Consider the following 9,649-nt stretch of genomic DNA (forward strand, 5'->3'; position numbering starts at 1 on the left):
ACAACAAATTTTTGGTATGAAGTGTCATGACTGCCATGTTTTTATGGAGCGACTACTTCCATTTATCTTTTCAAAACTCCTTGACCAAAATGTCCATCTTGCATTATCAGGTACGAATTAGCTCTTGTTTTATTTATTTTGAAATGATACAACTCTATAATTATAGTAAATATTACTAAGAAATGCATTATGAATATTGTAGCGGTTGGAGTATTTTTCCGCGATCTTTGCTCGAGAACCTTACAGAAAAATCACGTCCAAATGCTTAAACGGAATATTGTTTTGATCATCTGCAATTTGGAGAAGATCTTCCCACCATCATTTTTCGACGTCATGGAGTACTTGCCTATACATCCCCCTACGAAGCTGAACTAGGAGGACCTATGCAATATAGGTGAATGTATGTTTATGAAAGGAATTTCAAGAAATTGAAAGCGAAAGCAAAGAACAAAAGATTTGCGGCCGGCTCGACTGTTGAATCATATATCAACGATGAGATAGCTTACTTCTGAGAGCACTACTTTGATGACCATATTCAAACAAAATCAAGGTAAATGCTATTATTATTCCTCAGTTTCAATTTTTATGTCTATGTGCATTGGGATCTCGAGACGCCAAGGTGAATGCCAATTGTTCAAGCCGAAAACCGGTAACTAAGCTTATAGACTAATCAAATTATACCTAAAGATTTTTTATGGACAAATATTCTGTTTATGAAGCCGAAACAAGAAAGGAATTATAAACTTTAAATTTTGAGGATAAAAACATGTTCTCAATATTTCATGGCTTCTACTTGTGTTCGTTTCTTTCTTCTGCTATCCTCTTATTTTATAGACTGTCTTGTTCTCTTTGCTTCATCTACTCCGCATAGCTATCACTACAAGAAAACAACTGAATTCCAACCGAAAAAATTGTCAGAAATTCTTTGGAAATGACCTATACAAACGAATTTCCTACAAAAGGTGTTCGTCGGTACTATCTGGTCTGTAAAAAAATCGGTCGGTAAATCATCAGAAATACTGAGGAATTACCAACAAACATATTACTGACGAATTACCGACGAAAGATACCAGCGATATATATCGTCGGTAACTCGTCGGCATGTAATTACAAATCACCGACGACATATTTGTTGGTAATTTCCGACTAGTCACCAACAGATAGATCTGTTGGGAATTACCGACGATGCTATTTCGTCGGTAAATCGCAATTTACCGACCGCATGCTCCACCAATATTAAAAAAAAAACATTATTACAATTTATATATATAAGTTTTTAAAATAAAATAAAAATATTCTATAAAAAGAAAAATTATTTTAAATGAAAAATTTATATATATATAATAATATGAAAAAACGATTTTAATATATATATTTAATTAATAAAAACATTAGTATAAAAATATTAGTGAAAATCGTTTATATATATATTTAATAAATATGTAACATTAAAAAAATTAAAATCGTTTTACCTTTATCAAAAACTAAAACATTTTTGAAACACAAAATTTCAAAAGGGAAATAATATTTCATTGTGAGGAAATTAAATTTCTCAAATAAAACACAAAATCAACCACCTAACATCATAAATTTCTAGATCTAACTTTAAAAACTCTAAATCCTTATTCTCCAAATCTACCAATCCATAATCTAAGTTTAAAAACTTAAATCTACCATTCAATTCACAATACTGACAGCCTAATCTACTTAGATATGAAACTTACATGATTTAGGGTGTGAAATGATTGGAAATGATGGGAGAAAACCAGAGTGAGAGAAGGATTCGCGAGAGAGAGGAGTTTCAGTAGAGAGAGAGAGAGAGAGAGAGAGAGAGAGAGAGAGAGAGAGAGAGAGAGAGAGAGAGAGAGAGAGAGAGAGAGAGAGAGAGAGAGAGAGAGAGAGAGAGAGAGAGAGAGAGAGAGAGAGAGAGAGAGAGCAAATTTCTGGTTTTATAAGTAAATACCGACTACTGACGAAAAGGGAGCCGTTGGTAATCCGTAGGTAATTTTCATTTACCCGTACTCTAAAGATTTGGCGGTGGAAATTGCTGCCTCTTTTTTTTGGTGGGTTGTCGGTATTCTGTCAGTATTTTCCAATGGAATACCTATGGATTGGGATTTCCTAAACCAAAGCATGATAAAACCCATTTCGATTTGTTATATTATCGTGTAAATGTAAATTGAAAGTATTTCAAATCATAAAACACTATCTACACGTTTTAAATTAAGTAAATTTAAAATTAACATCTTTCAAATTGTAAATGGTAACAATTATATTGTTTAGTTTATGAAGGTTTTGATCCAATTAACTTACTCTTTCGTAAAGAATTTTTTTCGAATTTCAACACTTAAATAGACAAATAATGTTTATAGATACTATATTCTCTTTGTAAAAACACTGAATTTCAAACGGAACTTTATAATCCCGTAAAATTACTGACGGGATACCGACATAAACCCTAAATTATCGGTTTCCGTCGGTATATCATCAGTAATTATCGATGAATACTGGTGGAAAACCACATATTTTCAGTACCTGTTGGTATTCGTCAGTAATATGTCAGTAATTGCCGACGGATTTGCAGTCGTCGGTAATCTGTCAAAATAACCGACAAATTTCCGACGAGTATTCATTTTTCTTTTTTCAAAGGTTTTTCGTCCGAATTTTTTTGGTAATTTTTGACTTATTACTGATTATTAAAAATCCGTCAGAAATGAACGAATTACCGACGAATACTTTTTCTATTTCCGATGGATATCAGTCGAAAATTTGTCCGATATTACTGAAGAATAGGCAGTCGTCAGTATTTTCGTCGGAAATCGCCATGTTTTCTTGTAGTGTATCAATGATGACTTTGTGGTAACACAGTCGTCGGCGAAGCAATTAATATCTATATTTGACGTCGAGACTTGATTTTTTGTCCTTGCGAGGTTAGAGACAATGGGTTCACGTGCACCCATTATATTTTAAAACTTTAATGTTTTACCTATGACAAACAAATTGCAACTGGCTAAGTTAGTTAAGATGCGGAAAATGGCCAATTCCCCTATAGACTTACCGTTCTCATGTTATTCATACACAGACATTTCGACATAGCTTAAAAATCAGGAACTAATTCAAAATTTAATTTTCACACACAAAATACTAAACTATAGTCAACTACCACATAACATAATTAATTTCAGTTTATTTGGCCACATGTTCTGACGTGGCTGCCACATAATCAATTGGTTTAGTTTGGTTTGACACCTGTTCCAAAGAAAAAATTAATCTGAGAAAAGTGAAACGACGTCATTTGCTAAAATTTTTGTTATTTTCTAACAATATCTAGATTTTTGTTTAGACGGGACATGCAGCTCAACATCAATCGACCACTCGGCTACATCAACTTCAGTTGTATTCTTTCGCTGCAATAAGAATTATAATGAACAATCTAACCAGAAAACACATCAAATCATCTTCGTCTTCACTATCAAATCACCATAAAAGATGAGGTTACTCTCAGATCTGATTTGTGCCCGACCACTTGTCTTCTTCTTCACTTTTAGTTCTTTTAATAGGATCTTTCATCGATCTAAATGTTTTCATTTTTCTATATGTAATGTTGAAGAAGATAAACAGTTAATCAAGAAATAAAGATTGAGGAGATCTCTGGGTTTTCATCCTACAAGCATGATATTGTTTGATTAAGACGTTGAGAAATAGATTAAAACAATTAAAAACTGAAACTTTTCTGATCTAGTGATTGTTTTCAATCAAATAGATTATTGGATTTGGTTTTGATTTTTCCAGGTTTTTCCTTGATGGGATTCCTAAAGAAGCTAACGATGGTGAGTGACAGTCCAGCGACGGAGGTAAACGATGATGAAGGAGATAGGGATCATTTACCTTTTTTGTCAGTTATCCATTTAAGCTAGATCAAGTGTTGGTCATACAAACCGATTCTACAAAGAGCACCTCTGTATGTCCGTGTCTGATCTACATGGAAAAATATATCCTCTGGATCTTGCTTATTTCGCTAACGGGTCTGCCCAACCATTCCTACTCCGAGGAATATGAATCAGGCTCATATCCCCGAAGTCCTCCTTTAATCTGTGGAATACCTCGATCTCCGTCGCGAATGTTGCCCAGTCCGTCGGATTGGTTGTCATGTTTACTATGTCCGAGAAATCTGTCTCGATAGGATATTATCATGTCTCACATACATGATGCTGTCCAAAGTAAGCCTTCCATTTCAGCATGTAAGACTGAGAGGCTCCTGCCGCATGCGGGTAATCCAAAATATTCAGAACCCATTTGATCCATAAGACCCTAATCTATTATTGATCCATGATGCATCGATTTGACAGGTAGGACTCAAGGTATCCAAAGGGCCATTGTCTCAATCGATATAGTAGGATAGTCGTCTTGTTCCTCGTTTGCTTCCTCCTTTTCACTAGCTTTCCTCCAACATTTTGCGTCAAGTGACGCATGTTAGAGAGTAGACTTGTTTACCTATAAGTACTATTATTTTTAATGATATTAATAAAAGTATGATAGTGGTTTAACTGAGTGTGATTATATGTTAGGCCTGAGGTTCGATTCATCTTAAACTCATATTTTAGATATGTTTAGCAAATATCAAAATGACGCCATTTCATGTTTCTCAGATTAAAAAAAAAGATTTAGATAGGTGTAAAACCAAATTAAACAAATTGATTATGAGTCTGTCACGTCAGCACACGTGGATAAGTAAACCAAAATTGATTTCAGTTACGTAGTAATTGACAACATTTTAATACTTTGTGTATGAAATTTAAATTTTGAATTAGTAGATGCACCCATAGTTTCCTGACAACCTGATTTCAATGCCCCTTACTCTAATTTTTTCACCACTTTTATTAAACATTTAATTTATATTATTTGTTTTGTAACCAGTAAATAAAAATTCTTGTTTCGTACAGACAGGTGGGGTGATGGTCGTCCCCTCAGGCCTTTTATACCTCATTCTTTCATCATGTGGTCAGTCATTCCTCTTAAGCCAGATCAGCTCGCACTCTTGGGGCCAAAGAGTTGTGCGAACCCAACACTGGTGGAACCATCTCCTCTATTACCCCCATATGTCATACAAATATCTTCAAAGGTCCCTACCTAAAATCATTTTCTTTTTGAATTAATTTTAATGAAAAAATTAAGTTAATTACACTATTACCCTTAAACCTAATATATAGATATCAATTGATTCAATTTTTTTATTCTTATCTTTCTTTTTTTATTTTCTGCGACAACCACTCATTTTTTCTCTCTTACTCTCGGCGACTTTCTCTCTTCTCTTCTATCTTCTTTCTGTCTTCTCTCTTTTCTCTGTGATTCTCTGATTTTTTTCTCTGTAAAAAGTAAAATAGATCTGCTGTAGGTGATGGAAACAACAGTCGAAGGTGATCGAAATAACATCAATGACGATTCTTCTTCTTCTCGTGCTTTAGATATGTTCAAAAAGGCGATGATTCAACATATGCACTTCTAATCTCCTTCTTCTTGCTCTTCAGATCTGTGTTTTCTCTGAAACAGAGTTTTTATTGTTCCCAGGTTTTCGATTTAGGGTTGTAAGATAAGAATTTGGGGTTTGTACTATTAGGGTTCTTCTTGTTCTCTATAGATATTTTTTTTTATGATTTTGGGTTTTTATTGTTCTTGTTCTTCCTTTGCAGAGTATGTTTCACATTTTTTATTTATTTCATCTTCAGATCTGGATCCAGTATAACTCGGCATTACTAACTCAGTCAAACTCGGTATAACTAACTCAATAGTTCTTAGTATTACGAAGCATAACAAGTAGAACTTAGTCAAACTCAGTATAACTATCTTAGTAGTAGTTGATATACCATGGATTTTACCCGTTTTTAATCATGGTATACTCAGTATGACCATTCAAGACTAAGTCGGAAGTCAACATTGCGATTACAATCGATCGATACTCATCCTGAGTCGTCGATCGATACTCATCCTGAGTCGTCGATCGATGCAGCTGAGAAGATCCGCGTACTAGAAGATTATAATCGATCGATACACATTCAGTGTTGTCGATCGATATCGAGGACGAAATGGTTTAGCCGACTACTTCACCAAGACTTCACCAAATTACGAGATTACCCCTGACGAGTTTTTAACCTAATGGAAATGCTTAAATACTCCTGCAAAGTCTTTTTGACGGCAAGTTTTGAAACCCTTTGAAGCTTGAAGCTTTTCACAACCAAAGCAGAGAGTGTGAGAGAGAGAGACTAGAGTTTTATTTGTTTGAGAGAGATTGGAGAGATTTCTCATCTCCTTTTGTATTTCTACTTTATTCTATCTATGCAATTCTTTCATCTATCTATTGTTATGAATTGTTTAGCTATGTCTGAGTAGTCTACTTGTTAGATCTAGGGTTTAAATAGGTTTGTGGGATTAGCCCCAAGCTATAATTGCTAAGTTGTGATACTCATCAAATGGATTGTACCCTATGCTTGTTTTAGAGTAGCTAACTAGAACATAGATCACTAGGATCTTAGATTATCTTGAATTATCCATTTGAGCGATGCCTGTTTCCCGTTGAGAAGAACGACAGTTCCTCCTTGAGACCTCGCGGTCATATTCGGTTCGCGCCTAGGCAGATCTAGAAGCCGTCGATCGATACCCTACTGGTAAATCGATCGGCGCCGCGAAAGGTGTATCGCTCGATATCTCAAAAGGATATCGACCGACTCTTTTTCTGTGTCATCATGCGAAAGGTGTGGCCAGAGATCAAGATATTTTAACCAGTGATTCATTCACATATGTTAAGCGGCTGAGATCTATAGTATCATGCAAGCAACTTATTAAAGCATTTATAGAGATTATAATCTCCATCCCTGAATAGAAACCCTATGTCTAGCACTCTTTATCCCATTTAAACAACCCTTCATATTGTTAGTTGGAGCAACTGCCTTGCTCATTTTAGGATTTGTTATTTTTATTTCTATCATATAAACCAACCTTGCCTAGGATTGATTAGTAGATTTTATTTAATTGGTTCCCTAGCTCCTCGTGATTCGATCCCCTAAGTACTACAGCTGTACCTCTTATTTGAGAGAGTAAGCTCTACTGGGTAATTTGAGCACTATCAAATTTGGCGCCGTTGCCGGGGAGCTTTGATCGCCATTAGATTTAATCTTATTAATCTTAGGTTTTTCTTTTACCCCCTTTCTTATTTAAATTTTTTTTCTTGTCTTTTCAGGTACATGCCCAGCAGTACCAGAAGCAACAAGGGAAATCAACTATTATTCTCAGAGGATCCTGCACACTTGGAACGCTCAATCCGCAAAGACCTACGCTCCGCATCGATCGACAGAACCGCATTACCGTCGACTGATACTCACGTTCAACAGTCGACCGACACTCCGACAGCACCGTCGACCGATACCGTTCACCGATCTACATCGATCGATACTTCTAACCGTATACCGATCGACACTACTCCGCGAAGCATGGTCGCGATTGTCATTCTCACGCAGGGCGAGAATGAAACCTGTATGACCAAGATGGTCATCTGCGTAATGCAACAGGTCAGAAACTAGATGCACAGGGAAACATAATCCCTGAAACTGAAGCTGAGGCTACAGGAGAAGCTCAAACACGATCGTTGGCAGACTATAACCGTCCAGACGAGTACTACACCAACAGATCAGCTATTCGACTTCCAGAGATTCAGAAGCCGAACTTCGAGCTCAAGCCTCAGTACTACTCTCTCGTGTCTCAGATACCTTATTCTGGGCAATCACACGAGCATCCTATGGACCATCTGGAGAGGTTCGAGGATCTTATCGCTGCTATTCGTATGGATGGAGTCCCCGAGGACTACCTACTCTGCAAGCTCTTCAAATACTCACTGATTGGAGAAGCTTCGCACTGGCTCAAGCAGCTACCTACAGGATCACTGACATCCTGGGCCGACATCAAAAACGCCTTCCTGCGTAATTTCTTTGATGAGGCACGCGCTGAAGACTTAAGGAGCAAAATAGCCACTTTCGCGCAAAAGCCTAGTGAGACTTTTAAAGACGCGTGGATAAGATTCAAGTTCTTCCAGCGAGACTGTCCACACCATGGATTCAATGAAGTGCAGCTGTTAAGCACTTTTTACAGAGGTATCGCCTTAAGGTATCAGATGGCTCTTGATACTGCTAGTGAGGGAACTTCAACACTAGGAATCCAAGAGAGGCTGTGAGACTTATTGAGAACCTAGCCAACAGCAGCAGCACCAAGAACACTGACTCTGACAAGAAGAAATCGGTTGCAGCCATAGGTGAAGACCAGATGAATGAAGTCAGAACCAAGATAGATGCTTTACATGCTTTTCTGGGACAACCAGTCTGCTCAGCTGAAGAAGGAGAGGCTAGAGAGGATGATACAGAGGAAGATGTGAACTACATTGGAGGTACTGGATTTCAAAGATATGGAAACCAGAGTGGAAACAGAAACTTTTTGGCAGTGGTCAGAAGAGTAACTACAACCAGAGTTCACAGTATCAGAAACCCTTCACCAACACAAGGAACTACGGCAACTCAGCTTACCAAAACCCACCACCACCCACCCAAGAGAGTAAGTTTGATGCCATGATTGATAGAGTTCTGGAAGGGTCAGCAGAAGCTTACAGTAGACTTCAATGGGAAGATTGATTCTGTCTTTAACAATCTGACCACGAGGATAGATACCATCTGCACTCAAGTTAAGAAACTTGAGACACAGATTGTCCAAACTGAAGACTCTATCAGGAGGATTGGAACTTCTAAGGAAGTAGGGGAAGGAAATAGGAGACACCACGTCAATGCTATCATAGATGATGATTTCTGGCAAGTGGTGAAACAGGAGAAGCTACAAGAAGGAGACTTTGAAGTGGAAAGTTCGCTAAGTCTCGGTGGATCACAATGGTGTCGATCGACACCAACTAGTCCACATCGATCGACATCGACGATGTCTTATCCGGACACGCTTGCAGACTGCAACGCGGTTAGGATTTTGACACATGCTGAGTTCACGGCTTCTCATCCATACCCACCCACCCACACCTACGAAGATATCGACCGACGAGACGAGCCACTCATCGATCGACACAACGAAGAGAACCGTATCGATCGATCCTATTCTCCACCTATCGATCGACACGCACCTCTCATATACCGAGTGCAACTACCATCGATAGACAGCAACCGAATCAATGCACTCAGACCCACACCGAAACCACAAGCTATCCCTACCGAAATAACTAGTAACCCTTCAGACACTACACCTACATCAGAAGTAACTGAAGGAAGAAGGTTAAGGAGTCGGAAGGAGAAGATTCCTAAGAACCTTAAGAGGGAAGCTAATGAAAAGGAGATTGATGGTTTCACTAAGAGAGTTATCGGAATCCCACCAGAGAAACCTTTTGAGGAGGTTTATTTCACAAAGAGATTGTGGATGTTCTTCAGAGAAACAAGGGAGACTGAAACTGACATTAGGAGAAGGTTTGACAACGTCAGAGAAGAGATGAGGAAAAGGATTACTTTGCTAAAGAAGAGTGATCCTGGGAAGTTTGCAATACCCTGTGTGGTACAAGGTATTGAATTTCCTCACGCACTATGTGACACTGGTTCATCAGTCAGCATTTTACCAA

This window comes from Raphanus sativus, chromosome 4 (genome assembly GCF_000801105.2).
Source record: "Raphanus sativus cultivar WK10039 chromosome 4, ASM80110v3, whole genome shotgun sequence".
NCBI lineage: Eukaryota > Viridiplantae > Streptophyta > Magnoliopsida > Brassicales > Brassicaceae > Raphanus > Raphanus sativus.